This window comes from Orcinus orca, chromosome 13 (genome assembly GCF_937001465.1).
Source record: "Orcinus orca chromosome 13, mOrcOrc1.1, whole genome shotgun sequence".
Classification (NCBI taxonomy): domain Eukaryota; kingdom Metazoa; phylum Chordata; class Mammalia; order Artiodactyla; family Delphinidae; genus Orcinus; species Orcinus orca.
The window spans coordinates 84,418,406-84,440,032 of NC_064571.1; the positions used below are offsets into that span (position 1 = coordinate 84,418,406).

A 21,627-nucleotide genomic window follows, 5' to 3' on the forward strand; every position below is an offset into this window, starting at 1 on the left:
TGAAAAGCATTTGTGAAACAACCTGAGTGCAGGCTCCGTTTAGATTGTTCTTCTTTTTTCTGTGGTTCTTTTCCCTGTGTGTGCTGGTTATCTACTGCTACGTAAAAAATCCCTTCAGTACTTAGTGCTTGGAAGCAATGAGAATCGTTCATTCTGTCTCAGTGTCTGCGACCAGCAATTCAGGAGCAACTGGATTATTCACGTGTTGACTGGAAAAAAAAAAAAACCTGAAAGCTTCAGCTTATGTTTTATTTGGGGAACTTACTAAGGACCATAGCCCGGGAGACAGCCTCTCAGAGAATTCTGAAGGATGGTGCCAAAGAGGTAAGGAAGGAGCCAGGACATATAAGAGATTTTTATTGTTAAAAAAAAAAAAAAAAAGGAAAGAAAAAAGTAATCAAAAGATTGTTGCTAATTGCAAAAAAAACAAACATCTCGAGTTAATGATTGTAGTGCTTTTCTATGCATGGGCAGGTGCAAGAGCCAGGGCTCATTGAAATTATTCCTTTCATATGCATCTTAACTGTCTAGGGCCAGTATCCTATTTTTCTCCATCCCGAATTCCCACCAGCGTGCACCGTCGGCTGATGGCTTGATGGAGGTAATGTTCTTTTTATTTTCAATTAATTAATTAATTTATTTTTGGCTGCATTGGGTCTTCGTTTCTGCGCGCGGGCTTTCTCTGGTTGCGGCAAACGGGGGCTACTCTTCGTTGCGGTGTGTGGGCTTCTCATTGTCATGGCTTCTCTTGTTGCGGAGCATGGGCTCTACGCGCGTGGGCTTCAGTAGTTGTGGCACACAGGCTCAGTAGTTGTGGCACACGGGCTTAGTTGCTCCACGGCATGTGGGATCTTCCCAGACCAGAGCTCGAACCTGTGTCCCCTGCATTCGCAGGCAGATTCTTAACCACTGAGCCACCAGGGAAGTCCCAAGGTAACGTTCTTTGTTAACTGAAATGGCAGGCAACGTGTTTTTCATCCACACAGGTCTGCTCAAGTTTTCTCATGAGGCTGCTGCCAGACGGCGGCCAGGGCTGCCCTCGCGAGAAGGTTCGGGGTGCTGCAGGGTCCACGTCCGCATCTGCTCCCTCACGGGGCTGGTGCCGGCTGGCGGTAGGAGGCCTCACCTCCTCTCCGTGTGGGCCTCTCCAAGAGGCTTGCGTGTCCTTATGGTGTGACGGCTTCCTCCAGAACAACTGACCCAAGGGAGCCAGGCAGAAGCTGCAATACCTTCTGTGACCTCACCTCAGAAGGCACTGAGTGTCACACCGCAGTCTCTCGGCCTCACGCAGCAGTATTGATTCAGCGTGGGGGAGGCTTACAGAAGGTGTGAACGGCAAGGGGCCTCCTGGAGACTGGCTACGGCACCAAGCTTAATTCAACAGCAATCTATTTAAGGCAACTCACCTAGAATTAATCATTCTCAAAGCATTTAATTTAGCATTCAGAGAAACAACTCTTTAAATCCACATTTTATCATTTTATGTATGCTTAATAACAAGCATAACTGACATAAGCGGATTTGGGGATGTAACAGACTGACGGGGGGACAGGTACAAACGGCCGTAGCAGCCCGATGACGCAGGCACACCAGGGAGGTGCTGCCCACTGGAGATGCTGCCAGTGGGCATCACCTGGAGCTGCAGGGCATCAGTTAAATGGAGCCTAATGTACTGTCAGGTGCCCCCGGACCCTTCGAGAGGGTTGAAGAGTCTGTGTGCCCAGGCCCACTCTTCATTTCTTCCATGAACCTAGGAGCTGTAGAAAGTGTGTATTTGGTTTAAGAAAAGTTTAGTTCCCTCCAATAAGCATTCCCTGAATACCTAGACATCCAGGCACTGATGGTGAGATGAATTCCTCTGCAGGGACGTCACCATCCACAGCAGGAGATGTCAAGGTAAAGAAAGCATGTCAACATGGTGCTCGCTGGCACGGAGGGCATCGGGGAGGCGGGAGAGCATAGGGGGTATGTTAGTCTCCTGGGGCTGCCATGGCAAATGGGGGGGAGCCTAATCAACAGAAATGGAGGCCAGAGGTCTGAGATGAAGGTGTCGGTGGGGGTGCATTCTCCCGAGTGTCCCCCTTTGGCTTGTAGTTGGCCGTCTTCTCCCCGTGTCCTCATGGGGTCGTCCCTCTGTCTGAGTTCTCTGTGACCTCATCTTCTCTTCTTATAAGGACACCAATCATGTTGGATTGGGGCCCATTCACACAACCTCATTTCACTCTTTCAGGCCCTTTCTCCAAATACAGTCACGTTCTGAGTTACTGGGGGTTAGGACTTGACAGTATGAATTTGGAAGGGACACGATTCAACCCTACCAGGGAGGGAAGGGCATCCACTCCAAACTGGGAGCCTCAAATGGGCTCTGAGAGCAGGCACTGCCTCAGCTGTGTCCTGACAGATGCGTAGGGGCTTTCCTGGCAAAGAGGGGGCGGGCTGGGGACATGAGCTCTGCGTGGACAGTAGGAGGGGAGGGGGGCCACAGCCACTCAGTGGGGAGTGTGGGGTTGAGCAGGAGAAGCCCTCTTTATTTTATTTTATTTTTTTTATATTATTTTTTTGGGCCGCACCCCGTGGCACACGGAACTTCCCTGACCAGGGATCAAACCCACAGCCCCTGTGGAGTCTTAACCACTGGACTGCCAGGGAAGTCCGTTTTTTTTTGTTGTTGTTGTTGGTTTTAAGCCCTCCTTATTTTAGACTGGGTCCCTGGACCCCCTCCCCCCAGCCCTACCTTCTCCTTCTCGGGGCTCAGCTCTGGGGAAAGAGGGCTGAGGGTCCCCCACTCAGAGCCCAGCCTGAACCAGTGCTGCCACTGTTGCCTGGAGGGAGTCTCTGGTGTGTAATGTGGCCTTGAGCGTGGAAAGTTAACTCAGTTGGAAAGAGTAAAAGGAAGCTGGAAAAAAAAATGTTAACTCAACCACAGGCATGATAAAGAGATGGTGAGGTCACTAAGGCTTTTGGAAAATATGAATCTGCCCGACAGTCTGAAGGAAAAAGAGAAAAGCAGGGCCAGGCGAGTCCCTCCCCTGCCTGTGTGTGCAGCCCAGGGGGCGTGTGTGGTCTGGCCCTGCGGGACGCTGTCCTCCTTGGAAGGAACCTTCCCCATCCGGCTGTGGTCTCCTCGGGCCAGCTTTGCTGCAGTTGGGCGTTTGACTCCAATTCCTGGGAAGGAGAAGGCAGGTCATACATGATCCTTCTGACCTAAGTCTCACAACGGAAGGAAGTGCTCCCAGGAAGCAGAGGGAGTGTAGGGACACACACACACACACACACACACACACACTCTTCCCACTCAGCGGGATACCAGGTTTGCAATATCTGGTTTGGGGTGTTTTGGGCAGGGCTGGCCCGATAAGGCTCCTGGCTGGCCTGAGGAAGCGGAGTGGTACCAGGTGGAGCCAGGCAGCCTTGAGGGCTTGGTCCCTGGGCACCTTCCTCAGGCAGAAGCCCTTAGAAACCTGGGTGAGGTCCCCCCGTGGGAGGCTTCAGACCCCACAGCAGACTCCAGCCCTCTCATTTCACAGCTGGTGGACTGAGGCCCTGGAAGAAGAAAGGACGTGCCCAAGGTCACCCAGCCGGTCAACCACAGCACCTTCCATCCTCGGTCCTCCGTGCCCGTGTGTCCAGCCCTGCGTGCCCAAGGACCCTGGGGGTACAGAGTGGCTGGCACGGGCTGGGCTCAACCACCCCAGGAGCTGACAGGGTGGGATCCTTCTCGCTGCCAGACCTGACCCAGCTCCACCTGCTTGGGAACAGGACTGAGGACCAGCAGAGAGGAACGCCTCTGGCCTGCCTTCCGCCCTCACTCCCTCTCCACCTTTCAAAGTCAGAAAACCTGGCTCATCTGACTTAGGCTGGAGCTGGGGGCCAGAAAGAGGCCGGCACCTGGGCGCTTCCCGCAATAGGTGTGCGTGTGCGTGTGCGTGTGCGTGTGCGTAAGAAACCACTCCCTGCCTGCCAGTGACACAGCTTCTGTAGTTTTGGCTTCTTGTTGGTGACACGCCCCTGATGCCCAGGGAGCAGCGTGAACGGTGATGAAGCCGGTATTTGCAGTGTTTACAGCTTCAAAGCCACGCTTCCCTCCCCACGTTTGGCCTCCTCTTGGGTCCTGCTGCCTCTGGAGTGCGCTGGATTTCCCTTTCCCCCCGGCAGAGAGGGGAGATGGGAGTCCAGAGGAACAATGTGATTTGCCCAGAGCCACGTGGGCCTGGCGCTGCAGAGCCTGCCACGAGCCCTGTCTCCTGCTCCAAGTTCAGAGCTGTCTGCAGCGTCCCCACCTGACACCTCAGTAGCTTCCATGCTCTGCAGGGCTGGCTCTAGACCAGCATTCTCAAACTTTGTGGTCTCAGGACCCCTTCCACTCTTAAAAATTATAGAGGATGCCAGAGATACTCTGTGTACGGGGGTTATATTTATCAATATATTGTAATCGAAATTAAAACTTCCAAATTTCGGAGATATTTTTATTAATTAACTTAAAAATAATAAGTCCTTTACATCATAACATTTTACATGAAAAAAAAAACCCTATATTTTCTAAAATAAAGCAAATTTAGTGAGAAGAGTGGCAGGCATTCTTTTACATTGTTTGCAAATGTCTTTAACGTCTGGCTTGATCGAGGATTTACATACCTGCTTCTGCATTTATTATAATAGTGCCCACATCTGGAAAACTCCGCTGTACCTTCAGAAGCGAACTGGAACAATGAAAGCAAATAATGTCTTACTATTATTACGGAAATAGTTTTGATCTGCAGATCCTTTGAAAAGGACTTGGGGAACCCCTGGGGTGCCCTTGGATCACACTTTGAGAACCGCTGCACTGCACACTCTGAGGTACGGTTTGCCTCATGCGTCATCTTCATTCACTACATCTCCTTGATTCTAAGCTGCCCCCCAACCCCCAGCCACACACACACGATAATATGTGTGAAATCCTAATGAATCTTGTCATTGCATCTGGTCTATCCCCTCCCCTCATGCTCTTTTGCAATTGCAGGTACATCTTTTAACAGGTGGCCTCTTTGAATCAGGGGCATGTATTATAATAATCATTGGCAGGAGACTCTGCAGACTGCTCTCAGCACAAGGGCTGGCACACTTAGCTGGCACGTAAACGGAGCCCAGGCTGAGGTGGGCACTGGGGCAGAGGTGGAGGTGGAGTCCTGATCCAGTCAGTGTGCACACCAGCAGCAGGAGCCGTCCAGCCCCAGCCTGGCTTCACCGCCTGCCCAGGACGCCTCTGCCCCCACCGCCCCTCCAGGGTGTGTGTTCTGTCCGGGGACCAAGCTGCTGTACTAAGTGTCTAGGAGTCTGCCTTCCCACCTGGCTGGGGGCATCTGGAGGGAGGCGGAGTATCTTTTCCATCCTTAGAGCTCAGGTCCTGGCACCGAGCCTCCTCTCAGACGTAGGAGAAAGGAGGCTGCCAGGTTCCGCCCCAACAGCTAGGGAAACTTTAGTTCCCACAGACCCATTCCCGGGAGCAGATGGAGGGCAGAGGCAGCAGAGGGATTGGTTCACGCAGGGCAGCTGTTAAAGGGCAAAGCCAGGGTGTAACCCGACACAGAGGGGAGCTCTCTCTGGCAGCTCCTCCAGCCTCTAGAGATAAGTTGATGGTGCCAGCAGGCAGGGAGCCTCGCTCCACACAGAGGTGCTGTTTGGAAATCCTGCTGAGTTTAGGCAAGTCAGGAAGCTGATGGCTCCGGGGACGTGCAGGGGTGTCCTCCGCCAGGCGAGTGCCCTCGGGTTGCACTGAACGGGCCCCTCCCTGCCCTGGATGCAGCCCCGCCTTCTCAGAGTCACTGGGGAGTTCTTTTCATGCGTGCGGTCTCCGGGGCCCCAGCTCGGTGCCCAACACAGCGCTTGGCACCTAATAAGGGTTTGTGGAACTGAATATTTCAAATGCACCAGGAGACGTGTATTGAAAGGATCTGCAAGGTGGCTTAGCTGCCCAACGACTGTTTCATCTGGACCAGGAATAGCGGCAAGGGCGCTGACACACGTGGGGTTTTCTATCCTGGGTTTTCTTCAAGTGGAGCCCACTGGGTACTTGTGGCCGAGGCAGCTAGAATGTTCAGGGATTCTTGGCAAATCTGAGCTGAATTCTTCCTCCAGAGGAGGTGACCGAGTGAGGAAGGCCCTGAAAGCCCAGAGGGCCAAGTCCTGGGCAAGGCCGGCACCTCTAGTGTGTGTATGTGCAGGGGGTGGGGGGATTGGGGCAACCCCGTCTCTTCTGAGCCTGTCAGGCTTTTGTGTGGCCCAGGACCCCACAAGTATCCGTGTCTTAATCCCTGAAACCTACAAACGTTATCTTCTATGAAGAAACGGTTCTGCGTAGGTCACCCCTCCACTTAAAGATATGCCATGGTTCCCCACTGTCCCCAGAATAAAGGTCACATTCTCTGGACTTGAAATCTCAGACTACTGTACAAGGTCTCTCCTCCGTTCAGAGCCTCCTGAGAGGTCTTCCCCACGTTTGTCACCTCTGCTCCTTGTACCACTAATGGCCTCAACTCTCGCCAATGCATCCACGTAGACACGAGCTGAGATGTCCCTAAGGCCACCCAGACCATCCCTTCACACATTTCCTGCCCCCCCAGTCTTCCCTGCCTGGGTTCCCCCAAGCCCCAAACCTGGTGTGGGACAGGCCAAAACCCAAGTCTGTTGCCTCTTCTTCCTGGACACACAGTTTGGACTGTGTTTCCCAGGCTCCCTTGCAGCTAGGTGTGGACATGCGATGGAGACGGAGCCCAGGGAACTTGGGTGGAAGTGATCTATGGATCTTCTAGTCCTGGCCCATAAAACCCTCCCCCTCCTCTCCCTCCTTTTTCTTCTAGTGGGTAGAGGGCAGGGCAACCCCCAGGGTGACCCTGGGGAGCCACATGTCATACAGGGTGGCTCTACAAGAGGGAAGAAGCCTGGATCCCTAAGTCTCTGCTTGCAGCTAGCTGCCTATGACACCCAGATTGAAGCCCTGCTTGGGCGGGATGTAAGCTCTGCTGTGTTGAGCTGCTGAGATGTGTGAGCTGACTTTCCTTATCTGGGCACCTGGCTTCCTTCTGAACACTCCCTCTGCCTCATCTCCGATCAGAGAGAAACCAATCCTTAACCTTTTAAAGTGCTAGATGTCTCCTAATTTACTCTCTGTGTGTCCTCGTTTTACTAGTCCCAGCCTCAGTGACTCCATCCCCCACGGTCTCCGGTTTTGACACGAGAGCCCCCACTCCCACTTTTCCCCATGTTGCTATCAGTGCCATCTACCCATCTGCTGGGGGGATCACGTCACGCCCCTCCTTAAAGCCCATGAGGGATTTCCATTGCCTTTGGGACAAACTCCAGACCCCTCTCCCTGGCCTGAGGCCCCTCTGTGATCTGCGGGCTGCCTGCCTCTCCTGTCTGTCTCCTGCCTCATTGCCTCACCACACCCCCAACCCTGGGCTGCAGGCACTCACCTCCCTGAGCAGAGGTCTGCCTCACGCTTGCGGACAGTGGTTCCCTCTGCCTGAAATGCCCCTCCGCGCACACTCGGGGCTCAGTGTGTGTGCCTCGCTCCAGAAAGGCCTTTCCTGGCCACTCCAGGCTGCACTGTCTCCTCTGAGCTCCACAGCCCGTGTTCACGCCCCTTGGTGGCCTTTGTGCCATGGGAGCCATTAGTTGCCTTCCTGTCTGTAGAGGATGTCTGTGGGATTTTGTCTGCCCAGCACCCTTTTCCAACTGGGGAGGTGCCCGTTTTCCTGATATTGCAGTTAGTTCTGGGGTGTGTCTGTCAGAGTGTCTGAACCTCTCCCTGGCCCTGGGATGGGTTTGTCACCTAGACCTGACCCATCACCGTGGGATGGCTGTGTCCACATGGTCAGTGCATGAGTGGCCCCAACCCTACCCCTCCTACATTCATGCTTTTGCCACATGACTTCGTGGTTTCTCCCATCACATGAATCCTTTGGGTTTGGCCGTGTGTCTTAGTCTGTTCGTGCTGCTATAACAGAGATACTGTAGACCAGTGGCTTATAGACAACAGAAATTTATTTCTCACAGCTCTGTAACCTCACATGGAGGAAGGGATCTCTCTGGGCACTAACCCCATTCACGAGGACTCCACCTTCATGACCTAAGCACCTCCCAAAGACCCCACCTCCTACTACCATCACCCTGAAGGTTAGAACTGGTGGTGGTGGCCAGGGTTACTTTCTGGTGGTGGTGGTCAGTGTTACTTTCTTCCTGCTCACCTTTCCCCTCCATTAGGACAGAGACCTCTACCTTGTCCAGAGGGACCCACGGTCCCAGTTTGCGTGGGACTGTCCCAGTTTGAGCATTAAAAGTTTTGAGTCCCGCTGAATCCCTCAGTCCTGGGCAAACCAGGATGGTGGTTGCTTTGGTCAGCCCGTGACACATACATATATCGATATAGTAGACACTCAACAAATATTTATTGCATGAATACATAAATGCCATTTAGTTAAATTTAATACCATCTGATCTAACAGACTCACACAGATACATAACAATGTGGCCTGAGTTGCAGTCTGCAAAACTCCTTTCTGTTAACGGTCGTGACCTGATCTCCTCCTGTTCCTGGAAGGCGGTTTCGGGGATGGAGAGGTAGGTATCCCTCATAAGGAAACCAAGGCTACTGATGCCTACTTCCCAGCTCAGAGAAGCTAAAAGTCAAAGCGGTTCCCCGAGGCCAGCATGGTGGTGGCGGCCCCAGGAGGAGGGTGAGGCCTCGACAGAAGTGTGAATCTCCCAGTCCAGGCTCTTCCTCTCTTCCTGTGCAGTTGCCTCTCCCAGGGCCTGCTCAGGCCTCTGCTGTCCTTTTTCACACGAAGGTACATGTTAGTTACATTTCGTCCTCACGTTTCTTGAAAGCATTTTGACAGAGCGTGAGGTGGGAGTGGGTGCCAGAGGAAACGGCAGCCCTGCACGCTGGAGGGGAGCCAGGGGGGAGTTCAAAGTGCCGAGGGAGGTGGCGGGAACACGCTTCTACAAGTGTGAACATGACTTGTTCCCAGCCGCCTGTGCTCGTGCGCCAGGAATGTAAGTTCTGTTTTGTTTTGGTTTGGTTTTTCGTAAGTTCTGGTTTTGATGCCAAGAGAGCTCCGAGTACAGCCCGGCCCATTCAGCTTTCAGCAGAGACTAAACTGCTTCCCCTCCCTGCAAACTATGAACTCACTCACTGTGATGACGAAACCGTAGGGGCAGCAACTGTAGTCATCCCGTTGGACGGAGCCTCCCTCGTTTCCAGAAGAGCAGACAAAACCTCCCTGACCACATATCAGTCCTTCCTGGTTTGCAGAGAATCAGCCCCAGGTAGCAAGAGGGTCGCCATCTTCCTAGACACAGAGGAAAGTAAGATCCATCTTTGTACTCTGGGGGAAATATTCCGGATATCCCCCGCAGGCTGTGACGTTCTGTGAGTCCATTACACCAGCGTGCACCCGACACAAGCTTCTAAGAAGCTATTATTGGCTGGGTGTCTGGGGGCCCTGGCTCAGCACAGAACCATCGTGAGGGACTCTGGGAAGCAGTGGGAAGACCCAGAGGGGGTGAGAACAGGGTGGCCACTGAAAGGGTCTGCAGCAGAATTCTGCCCTCCCTTCTGTGCCCCTCCCCCACTGCCTCCTTCAGGCCTTGGGTAGCCAGGCTCATTTCACCGTCCTTCCCTCTCTGTTGTCACTCCATGAGGTCCCCATGCGGTGTGCATCCGGTAAGGCTACAGTTGTACTGTGTGTCACTGGCCATATCTTTTCACTGTTGTGCTTCGGCCACACCTGATAAGATGTGTTTGCTGATGGGAGGGTGCAAGGCAGGACCCAGCAAATAAGGAATAAGAAGTGGAAGGTGGCAGAAGTGTTGGCGAGGACCATGGGGTGGGGAGCGCGGGGAGGGATGGAGGAGATGATGCGGGTGGTGACATAACGCTCAGGGCTCAGGGAGTTCTAGCTCAGCCAGCAGACGGAGTCAAACAGGTCTGCCCTTGGCTTTGCGGATCTGGGCCTGTGATGACGTGTCCATTGCAGACTCCAGCACATTTACGTACCCCAGCTACAGAATCAGTCACTGCCCAGCCCACAGCCTGGCTCAGTCCATCCCTTGTCAAATGCTACACGTGATCATAAAACATCTTCTAGGAAGAACATGTTTCCACTTGGGGCCTTTGGAACGACAGCGTGAGGGGAGCCTAGCTTCAGAGCCTGGGAGCTTGCTGCCTTGGCGGTTAGGGGTGTGGGCGCGGAGAAGAGTGAGCGCCGGGCGTGCAGAGCCCACGCCGGGAGACACCGCAGATCAGACCACCTTCCTGCCGTTCACTTCCTGGTAATGGCCCAAGGCTGGCGGGTCCCCAAGGGCTCCTCGCCTTGGAACCCACCGTGTGCTCACCCCTTGGAGAGCCACGTTTGGGGAGAACGGGCTGAACGTTGAGCTGCCACAAAGCACATCTCTGTGATCGGGCTCCGGAGGCGCCGCCCGGCAAGCTGTCAGCGGAGCTCAGAGTGCTGGCCCATGACGCGGGTTGCCATGGCAACCTTGCCCCACACCTGGGAGCTGCCCTGTGGTCCCAGCCACGGCATGGAGTGATGGGGCAAACCCTGCAGGGGCGAGGACAGCAGATCCCCTAGGATGGGGTACAGGGGCAAGGACCCGTCTGAGGAGCGGGAAGGGCCACCTCTGCGTCTTCACCAGGCCCCGGCTCCAGCCCAGCTGCCTTGAGAGCCATGTGCCTCTCCTGGAACCCAGAGGCTGATGGGGGAGTCTGCTCTACCAGGGTAGGGCCAGCTTTACAGAGGGAATGTGGGCTCTGGTCCGGTGATGGGGGTGCTGACAGGTGCTTCTGAACTCCTGTGTGTAACCATGGTGTGGCCTCCTGCTGCGGGGCTGTGGCCAGCTCTGTCACTAATTCCCAAGAAACGTGCTCACCTGGCTAGGGTGAAGGTTACTTCTTTTTCCTTAGAAGCAAAACAAGGTAGCACCGTATGCAGAAGAATTTATCCTTTCTAGTGACATCTCTGACTCATCCCACCGTCCCCTGCACACCCCAACAGGGCCTGGGTGCCCTGGAACACCCGCTCCTCCCGGCACTTACCTGGCAGAGCCCACACAGCTGTGGGCCTCTCCCACCCCATCAGCCTCCACCCATCCCGACACAATCCATCCTCCCACGAGCACCTGGTCCAGAGGACCTTGAAGGGGGCCAGACTGAGAGTCAGACAGCCCCGGGCTACATCCTGCTTCCTAGCGTGGTCACCGGAAGAGATTCCTTAGTTTCCTCAGCCTCAGTTTTCTCATCCATGAAGTGGGCTAACAGTAACGAGGCCTTGGTGCCAGGTGCACAGTGGGTGATGGTCCGCTGAGCAGGAATCTCGGTTCTGAAGCCGTGACAAGAGGGAAGGGCCAGTTCCCTCAGCCACCCCACCTCCACCTACCTTCCCTGAGCCTCTGTTTCCCTGTCAGCAGACGAAGGTTACACGCCAGCGTCTGTGTCCAGGGTGACCAGGGGACCACAAGAGACGATTCGCAGAGCCCTGAGCCAGCCAGCACTTGGGAGGGGCTGCCATGTGTCAGAGAACGGCATTCTCTGCCCAACCAAGCAGCCCCGTCATATATCTCTCAGAACTCAGCTAACGTTCCCAGCCCACATCCGCTCAGGCTTCAGGGGAGAGGAGACTCAGGGGGTCCGCTCCAAAGAGCCCCCGAACCCCTGACCTGGGAGCCCTTCCAGGCAGTGGCCTCCATGCTGCCACCTCCATTTCTCCTGCCGCCCAGGGTGGGGAGACATCCGAGAGAGTAGAAGTGGCTGCAGGATTGGCCTCAGGGACGGGGGGACAGGGCAGATACCAGGTATGACCTGGCTGTCTCCTGCTGGGGTGGCCGTGATGAACATGAGGGTGTCAAGGACAGAGGTCGGGAGCAAGGGCACAGAACCTGCAGCACCCAGGGGGAGTCCCTGGCTTGTTCCACCAGCACAGAACCTCATTCCCCACCCCGGGCGCCGCAGGACTACATGGGCACACAGGCAAAACTCCCACCCGCAGGTGCACGCCACACACGTACACACCACACACACATCACACAACACACCACATCGTGCACACACACACACCGCACACACACACCACACACGTACACGCCACACACACATCACACAACACACCTCATCGTGCACACACACACATCACACACCGCGCACACACACACGTACCACACATGCACACACAGCCCAGCAAACAGCTCCCTGCTGGAGAATTTTTCAAGAAAAACCGGACAGTTCCCCACTCTCCTCCCGGGTCTGATTGGCGCCGCAGCCCAGCTGGTGTTAGGGCTGTTGGCAGGTGGCTGGTGGATGCCCGGCTCCCCGCAGCACGGCTGTAACTCATCCATTGCAGTTGGCAGCGGCCCTGCCCGTTAAGAGAGAGGAAAGCCATCCTGGAGGCCGGCTGCAGAGTCGGCATGGCCGGGACGGGGGGTGCGGGGTGTCCAGAGGCCACTCTGAGCCCACACCCCACCCTGCCGGGACAGCGGCCCCCTGCCCGGGGAGGCTCCAGCCAAGTGCTCATCAGGCCTCAGGGGCTCTGCTAAGGCCCGGCTGAGCCGGGAAGGGGCCCAGAAAGCAAAGGCTTTCCAGGGGGTTCAAAACGCAGGCTGGCACCAGGGAGGGAGGAAGCAGGCTCCCTTCAGGCCGGGGTGGCCACCGGAGGGCAGGTGGGGGTGTCAGGACCGCCTCTTCCCGGGACTTGCGGTACAGATGCCGGGCGCTCCCCGCAGCCCTCTCTTTCCTTGTTCTAGACGCCACCTTCTCAGGAGGGCTTCCCCGACGGACCCCACCTGACACACCCAACTGCTCCCTCACCCCACCCTGTCCATCGCCTCGTAGCTACAGTCACAGCATGTCATCACTTGTGCGCTATCGGGGCAGAGTGCTTAGACCCTGCCAGGCCCTCAGTGAACATCTGTGGGAGCGGGGGGAGGAATGGGGGAAAAAGTGGGTGAGAAAACAAAGGAAGAAGAAAACCACCTGTCCAGCCCCTTCCTGCGTCTGGAAGCTGCTGGGGCTCCTCAACCAGCATCTGGTCACAAGTGTGGGAGAAACGGCGCTAGTCCTTCTGGAGCCCGAGGCTGCTGTCGGTGGGGACAGGGCCCAGTCCTTGGAGCGGTAACGGAGGTGCCCCGCCCCCTTTCCTTGGCACGGGGACAGTGACACCTCTCACTCAGAGCAAGCAGCTTTCTGACAACCCTTTCCTCCCACTGCCAACAGGCACTGCCCCCAAGTCCCTGACCTTTACTGGCTTCTGGAGCTCAGCGAGGAGGGAGGGCAGGCAGCTCCCTGGCAGCGCTGAACCCTCATCTGGCCACCTGTAAAGGGTGCACAGGCTGAACAGGCAAGGCAGGTCCTGTCGCTCCTTTGCTTGAAACCCTCTGGCGGCTCTCATCTTGCTCAGACCAAACTCCCTGCCGTGGCCAACACGGCCTGCCAGGCTCGGCCCCTGCTTGGACTTCACCCCTAACACCCGACCCCTGTTCGCGCGGCTCCAGGCTCTCTGTGCCTCGAACTCTCCCAGCACGGCCTCCTCAGGGCCTTTGCACATGCTGTTCCTTCTGCGGCAGTGCCTCTCCCAGATGTGCTCGTCTCCAGCCTGTCTCTACTCAGAGGACCTCCTTCCACCCCACATAGGTTAGCAACAAAGCCCACCCCAACCCCCTTAGCCTGCTTTATTTTCTACTTAGCCCTTTTATCACCTGACATTATATTGTTATTTGTTTATGTACTTTCTGTCCCCTCCCTCAAATGCAAGTGCTAAGGGGGCAGGGTTTATGTCTGTTTTGCTCATTGCGGAATCCCTATCTCCCACTAGAACTGTCCTGGCGTGTAACAGGTGCCCAACCAATATCTATTAATAGAACAAAGAGCAGAAACTGTCTACGCAGCAGAGTACTTGGCATATCAAAGGTGATCAATAGATGCTCTGGCTGGGACCTGCACATACAGTTGCCAGATATAGCAAATAAAAACACAGAATCCAGCATCACTTGGGACACATACAAAAAAATTATTTGGTGTTTATCTATAATTCAGATTGAACTGGATGTCCTCTATTTTATCTGGCCACCCAACCCGCATAGCCCCCTGCTCTGACTCTGTCTCCTTGCCTTTCTCTCCCTGTGGCCAGTGACCCGCGGTGCCCGTGGCCCAGCGCTGAGAGGCTCTGAATTTCCCCACCGGGACAACCACACCTGAAGAGCAGCGTCCGCAGAGGAGGTGCTGGGAATCGTGGTGTCGGGCCTGCTCTCTGGGGCCTCACGCCCGGGGGGCTTATGTCCTGCACCCAGCCCTGCAGCTGTCGCCAGCATCGTCACCCTGCTTGGAATGTGGGATGCCAGATGCTCGGTTAGAGCCTTCGAGATCAGAGTGTGATGAAGCCACTGGTAGGAAAATCCTGGAAGTTGACCTGGAAGGGACCCCTCAGCCCTCCTCCCTGGGGAGCAGAATGTGGTGGCCACCCTGGAAACCTCGCAAGGCCTTTGAGGGGACTGTCCCCACATTACACTCCCTCCCTGCCCTCGCCATCACCAGGGGCTGAGGTCTCCACGTCATCAAGGGTGATGTGCTTCTCCACTAAGGATGGACACCAGACCTCTTCTCCCTCCACGAGTACCCCGCCCCCCCCCCGGGCTGTTTCTCTGTGACCGGGACCACCCCATGGGCCTCAGGGCTCTGACACCCTCCCCCAGGCCTCTGCAGCAGCCGGGACTGTGCAGAAAGACTCAGAAGACCTGACTCAAAGCCCACTTGCACCTGACTCACCTTTAAGCCAGTTAAGCCTGCAGAGTCCTGGGCCCATGCAGACTTCCTGGATCTGAATCCCTGGGGCTGGTGCCCAGAATGCCCCAGGGACGGTCACGCACACTAGAGTCGGGGAACCTCCAAGCAGGGGAATAGTAGCCAAAGGTAACAGGTGGATAAGGTGCCCAAGGCCAAGACCACTTCCTCTGAGAAGCCCTCCAGGGCCCTCCCTGGACAGACCTCCCTCCTGGTTACCAGCGCCCTCGGGGCCTCTCCTCCCATGACTGCCTTGGGTCTGGCTCATTGCTGAGCTTCTTTCTCCGCTAGACTGTGATCCCCGGCCGGGGTCTGTCTGGCTTCTGCCTCTCCTTGGCACCAGCGTGGAGTCGGATAGGTGGCTTGTGGGATCAACAAATGGGCCAAGCACCTCAGCAGCCTGTCGGTCACTCTCCCCAGGCCCCGGGTGGGAGAGCAGCTTTGGGCACCCAGGAGTGGCCAAGCTCGAGTGTATTCACCACTACGGGAACAGCAGGACCAGTACTTCCCGTATCTTCTCGGAGCCAAGCGGGCAAAGCCCGGCCTTGGAGCTCAGCCCAGCTTCCATCCGCCTGTCCAAGCCCGGCGGGGCTGTCCTAGGCCCATGGGACACCTCTCACCAGGGCTCTGCCCCAAATCAGGGTTGGGAAAGCCCTTCTGTCCCCAGAGGGCGGGTGAGGACGTGTTCTCTCCAGCAGCTGAGAGCAGCCCTCTCGTGCCAGCACATAGGGAGGGCAACGCCCCAGAGACCTGCAGAGAAATAGCCGGAACCCCTCCAACCAGTCCTGAAATGGCTACACCTAGGCTTCTATTACATCTCCTTGTTCGTTCTATGAAATGGCTCTCCCCTTTAGCATTCATTTTTGTATTTGAATTTGTATTAGGAAATATTTCAAATAGAGACCAGTACAGTGAACTAACTTTATCATGAAACTCAGCATTGTTTTGTTACTTTCAGTGAAAATCACCCCAATACAGCTCCAGATGGTACAGCCCAGAGGGGGGAAGAGAGCTCCCCTCCATCTTCCCCCGCTTTTCTCTTCTCTCCTCCACCTCCCTGCCCCTCCCCCAGAGCCCCGGAGCCGGGCTTTCTGGTGGGTCTGAGCCCACGGGGTCTGGGGTCCTAGGTGGGTGCTCGGGGCCCACAGGAGTCCTCTCCACTCGTCTCCTGGTCTCTCCCATGTGTAGTTCCCAGGGGCAGGGCCCCAGCCGCAGGAGGAGGACATCACACAGGGCTCAGAGCCTGCACCAGACCTGGGGAGTCTGCCTGGAGACTCCTGGGCTTGTTCCCCAGCGGCAGCATTTAGGGAGTGTTCGGTGGGCTCGTGTCCCAGATAAGGAAGCCGAGGCCCAGCCCCGAGGCCTGACGCCCAGCCCTCTCCCCCGCCAGGTGAACTGCTCACCAAGGCCGGGCCCACGTGGGCTCCTGAAGAGGGGCCGACTCAGGGGAGGTTTTGCGGACAAAGCAGGAGGTGAAAGACCGAGGCTGGGGCTTCAGCTGGAGGGGCGAGACCATCTGGGCTCTGATCCAGAGGCAGCAGTCGTGTGCGGAGGGCAGGGAGGGAGCCCCGGGGCACAGCTCGAAGCTCGGGAAGAAGGAGGACCGCTGAGCCCAGCGCTGGCCTGACCCCCAGTCGGGATGCTGTCTGTGAAATGGGGCTGCTAACTGGGCTGTTGTGAGGACTGTAGGATACTCAAGCCAAAGCCCAGCCCGGTACAGCATGTAGTAAGTGCTTAACGAGAGGCACTCGCACGGCCATGGTGGCCGTGTGTCTGAGAGCCCCGCGCATCCCTCGGCCTCCCCCACACCCCCCCCCATCGCCCACTCCACGCCCTCCCACCCCTCCCACACGCTCGGGCCTCCCCTGGAGGGTCCAGCCCGGTTTCTCTCTCCTCCTCTGGAAACGTGGCTCTCACGTCACTCCACGCACGGGTCAATATTAATAAGGAAAGTAACCACCGAGGTTCGTGAGGCACCTCAGATGCCAGGCTGTGTGATAAGCACTCTGTAACCACGAGGGACCGAGGGGGAGACCCCTCCATGCCCCATGCAGCCCCTCTCCTTCAGGGGGCAGTGAGCGGTGGCCCGGCCCCGGGGGTCCTTCCTACTGCTGGGCTTCTTGGAGGGTCGGTTGGGCCCACACTGTTGTCGCGGCTCGGGTACTGCCCTGTGCGTGGCCGTGGACACGTCACTGCCCACTGTGGGCAGTTTTCCTGTCTGTAGGATGAGGGATGTGGTGGAACAGGTGCTCCTTGGGGACCCTCCAGGCCCACACCATCTGATTCTGCGACTAAAATAATGACAGTCGCACAAGTGCTTCCCTTGCCTATTGGAGCCTCGTTTTCACCACTTCCATTAAGACATGCACATATTTTTAACATCCTCCAGTGCCCTCAATTTGCTTTCTCATTTTCATCCTCATTTCTATTGCCCCCTGGGACTTGGGACCTAATTTTAGTGAAGGCCAATTGCAGTTTCTCAGGCTGCCCCTCTGGACACCCATCTCTGCAAAGCAGGCCTTCCTGCTGCCTGGCTCTGCGGCAGGGGCATCCAGGCTTGGCCGGGCGGGGGCTGGGTGCCTGGGAAGGAGTCGCTCAGCTCACTGCCATGCGGAGGCCTGGCTGGCGAACGCTGGCCTCAGCGTCCTTCTAAAGGGCTCAGAGCTGCGCGAGGCCCGAGCGGTCTCTGCTTCAACCCTCTCCCCTGCGGCGGGGGACCCAAGGCTCAGGCAGCGGCTTGTATAACCAGGCGAGGATTCGGCTAAAATCCATCCCACAGTTCAGCACCAAGGAGAGAGAAGGGCTCGTGGGGTCACTCCCTGTACGCATATGACAGCGATCAATGGCAACGCGTCAGATCTGCCGCTGGTAATGCTGCCCTTGAATCTGAGTCTCTCAGGTACCCAAGGTCGAGTCAGAGGTGCCCTTGGTTGCCCTTGTGGCTGACAAGATCCCTGTGCCCCAAGAAGAGGCCACCTGAGTGGACGCGAAGACGCTTGCGGGGGTGGAGGGTTAAGCGGCTGCCCGCGCGGGAGGGTTCTGAGGGCACTGGTTGCATCAAGTGGCCAGTTGGACTTGAACGTGGATTTGCTCGCCCACCGTCTATGCTCCCCGCGGTGCCCCTGTGAGCCCCGCCCCTGTCTCCAAAGCTCCCCAGCTCCAGGCTAACGGGTCCCTGGGCTTTCCCCACTCTCCTCCCAGCCCTGTTCCAGCATCTTCAGTGGCTGCCGGCCAGAGCCCCTTCCTTCTGCCCTCGCGCCTCTGCCGCCTTCCCTCCGCTTTGCCAGCTGCATGGCTCATACCCGACATGAGCACGAGTAGGCAGTGTTTGCAGGTAATGATTGATCTCCAAGGCCAGGGCTCTGGAAAGTAAAAACTGCAGGCCTCTGACTGGGGCTTGTAATTACCGGGGACATTAGAGAGGGAGGAAACAGCCATTCCCAGGAGACACCCTCAGCTCAGGACCCCGTCCCTGAGGCCTGTCGCCCCCTCACCCCATGCTGGGTGTGTAGGGGTCTCCCCGGGGTTTGTAAGGGCAGGACATTCCCAGGCATGGCCTTGAAGAGAGCGCTCAGAGCCCTAGGGGACCAGAGGGCAGGGTGGAGGGGCCCAGATGCCCCCGAAGGGACTGGCCTCCACAGGCGCCGCCGTGCGCCGCCCCAGCCGGCTGTCCTCGGACGCTGCCTCCTGGGACGTGGGGAGGACCTGGCGCAGAGGACAGCTTGTTTACTGCTCCCTCCACACCTGGACCAGGGCGGGAGGGCAGCTGCTCCGGGGTAGCTAAGGGGCCAGGGACACACAGCAGCCGGTGGGCTCGGAGCTCGGCCAGGGCAGGTCCTCGCCGGGGAGGCCGGAGCCCCCCTGCCCTCTTTCCAGGCTCCAGCCCCGCCCTCCTGGGTCCCCAGGTGCTTGCTCAATTCCTTGTTCCTGCCAAACCTCTGCTCAGCCCTCAGAGCAGACACAGATGTTTTTAATGTGTGTGCATGTGAGGAGATGTGTGCAGATACGTGGACATGTGTGTAGGTGTGAGTACACGGGTGAACGTGGTGCCAATGGGTACGCGTGTGTGTGCATGTGTGCCTGTATGCATAGGTGTGCACACGTGTGTAGGTGTGCGCACGTGTGTAGACGTGTGTGACAGCAATAGTTCCAGCCCTCGCCCCTTCCGGCTGCACACGTGGGCCTGGGCTTCCCAGGGTGGCGACACGACCACCTTGTTTGCTGCGACGACCCCGAGGCTCAGGGAAGTTAGGGGAACATGCTGCAGGCCCCCGGCCTCGCCTGGCCGCGAGGTGGAGGTTAGGGGCATGTGGGTGAGGATGGGTGTGCGTGTGCGCTGTTCTCAGGCAGGCCCAGTGCTGCCCGGGTCCCTACAGGGCTGTGGAACCTGCCTGCGTGTGAGTCGAGGGCACCCAAGGGGACTATTCCTCAAGGGTGGGCTTTCTGTCTCTGTTAGCTACTTCCCCCCAGAAAGGCCATCCTCAGGGCAGGGCACGCTGCCACCTCTGACCCCTCCTTCCTGCAGGCCCCCGACATCTTGGGGGTGAGTCTAGGCATGTGGGTGTCTGCCCAGTCCCCAGCATCGAGCCCGGCCCACCTCTGATTCACCCTCCGTGTCGGGGTCCCCTTGCCTCCCCAGCAGGGGCAGGGCACCCAGTAGGTGGTCAGGGATTCCCATGAAAGGAAACAGAAGGAGGCTCTGAAGGGCTCCCCCCGCCAGCCGGGCCCGGGGCCATCACGCCCGGGCACCTGCAGAAAGGGCCGAGAGCCCCCCTCCCAGGGGACCCCTCACATGGACTCACACACGTGGCGGGAGGAGAGCGCAATGGAGAATTCTGCCTGTGGCTTTTCCTCCCCATCACCTCCTCCCGGAGCTCTGGCCATTTCTCACAGCTCAGCCGCCTGATTGCTCAGGGCCTGTGAAAGCCTCTTAGATCTTCTGGGACCTCCCCTTTGCTACTGCTTCCCTTCCACCTGAAGGAGAATTGGGTTGGTGTGGAAAATGCAGCCTGAGCACCTTGGGGTGGTGGTGGGGAAGCCCTGGAGGCACTGCCTCTCCCTTCCCCCCCGCCCCGCCCCGCAGCGTGGCCCAGGAGGCCACACCCTGCTTCCCGGGGTTGACTGGACACCCTGCACAGGGCGAGGCCAAGGAGGAAGGGGGCTCTATGGGGCTTTATGGGAACAGACCAGAGATGTCTCATCAGGCAGCTGCACTGTCCAGAAAACTGTGCCCCAGTGGAGGGCTGTAGAAAGCCCTGGTCCCAAGGCCTGGGTGGGGCTGCCACAGGAGCTGGGGCTCCGTCCTGCCTCCCACTGGTCCAGAGCACCAGGCCGTTTGACCTTCCTCTGCAAGGCAGGCGATGGAAGAGGCCGGCACAGCAGCCCCGAGGAAAGCCTGACACTCGGGCCTCTCTCGGGCTCAGGGCCAATGAGGGAGCCTTGGGAAAACCAAGGCCAACAATGCAGTCCAGGCTGGGAGGATGCCAGGGCGGACACGGCCATTAACTCAACACCCACCAGAGCCCATCTCCATTACTGACCCAGCCATAGACATACACGTCCAAGACGGCAGAACTTCTCCATGGCCCTGCCACCAAGTCTGGGAGACCCCGGGCAAGTAATCACCGACCTGAGCCTCAGTTCTCTCACCAGCAGAGAGGGGGGTGGAATTAGGTGACCTCAAACATCTGAGATGCCACAGCTCTCACCCACTCTGTGTTCACACGGAGATGGGAGAGAGGAGCTCTCATTTCCGGGGAGGGGCAGTGGGCTTGGCTCCCACGTCTGCTCTCATTGCTTCACCCGGTGTTCATGTACAGCTCTACCTCCTGGCAGCACAGGTGAAGAAGAGCCGATGAATGAGGCAGTGTGTGGCCAGGCTGTGTCCACCTGCCGTGCTGTCCAGGGGGATAGAGAGCTTTGCCACTGCTGCTGTTGAGTCCTCCTTCTAAGGACTGGCCTCCTGCCTCTCCCAGAACATTGAGAGATGCTACAGCTGCAGGAACTGGAGCCATTAGGATCTAGAGACCACCTTGACCTCTCTGTGCCCTTCCCCTAGAGGGGCCCAGAGAAGGAGATACCTTCCCGAAGGTCAGGGGCAAGGTATGTGAGAGCCGAGTCTCAGACAGGATGGTTTCCTCCATCCCGATATCCTGCCAAGGACCCTTGAACTTGTTCTGAGAACCAGGGGCAGCCTTGAGAGGAGCCCAGACAAGGGGGCGGGCAGCAGAGCAGCCCCTGTGTACACAGAGGAAGAGCAGGCATTAAAAACAACAAGGTCGGGACTTCCCTGGTGGCGCAGTGATTAAGAATCCGCCTGCCAATGCAGGGGACATGGGTTCGAGCCTTGGTCCGGGAAGATCCCACGTGCCGCGGAGCAACCAAACCCGTGCACCACAACTACTGAGCCTGAGCTCTAGAGCCCGTGAGCCACAACTACTGAGCCCACGAGCCACAACTACTGAAGCCCACGTGCCTAGAGCCCATGCTTCACACAAGACAAGCCACCGCAGTGAGAAGCCCGAGCACCGCAACGAAGAGTAGCCCCCGCTGGCCACAGCTAGAGAAAAGCCCGCACTCAGCAACAAAGACCCAACGTAGCCAAAAATAAATAAATAAATAAATTTATATTAAAAAAAAAAAAATCAGGGCTTCCCTGGTGGCGCAGTGGTTGAGAGTCCGCCTGCTGATGCAGGGGACGTGGGTTTGTGCCCCGGTCCGGGAAGATCCCACATGCCACGGAGCGGCTGGGCCCGTGAGCCATGGCCGCTGAGCCTGCGCATCCGGAGCCTGTGCTCCGTAACGGGAGAGGCCAC

The 21,627-nt window shown here is 57.2% G+C and overlaps 2 long non-coding RNA genes across 7 annotated transcripts; one reads left to right on the forward strand and one right to left on the reverse strand.

The window, feature by feature from the left end:
- On the forward strand, positions 1-3,440 carry LOC125960810 (uncharacterized). The gene is made up of 2 exons (XR_007470847.1): positions 1-324; positions 532-3,440. It is a non-coding gene; the product is annotated as an uncharacterized LOC125960810 (long non-coding RNA).
- Positions 3,441-8,410: 4,970 nt separating this feature from the next.
- On the reverse strand, positions 8,411-14,921 carry LOC117203267 (uncharacterized). 6 transcript variants are annotated; one of them, XR_004485960.2, is made up of 4 exons: positions 14,227-14,344; positions 13,278-13,347; positions 11,164-12,944; positions 8,411-10,943 (listed from the first exon to the last, which is right to left on the reverse strand). It is a non-coding gene; the product is annotated as an uncharacterized LOC117203267 (long non-coding RNA). The 6 variants fall into 6 exon arrangements; XR_007470843.1 differs by adding an exon at positions 14,798-14,921 and having other exon boundaries at positions 11,164-14,353; XR_007470846.1 differs by adding an exon at positions 14,798-14,915 and having other exon boundaries at positions 11,164-14,350.
- Positions 14,922-21,627: the final 6,706 nt, after the last annotated feature.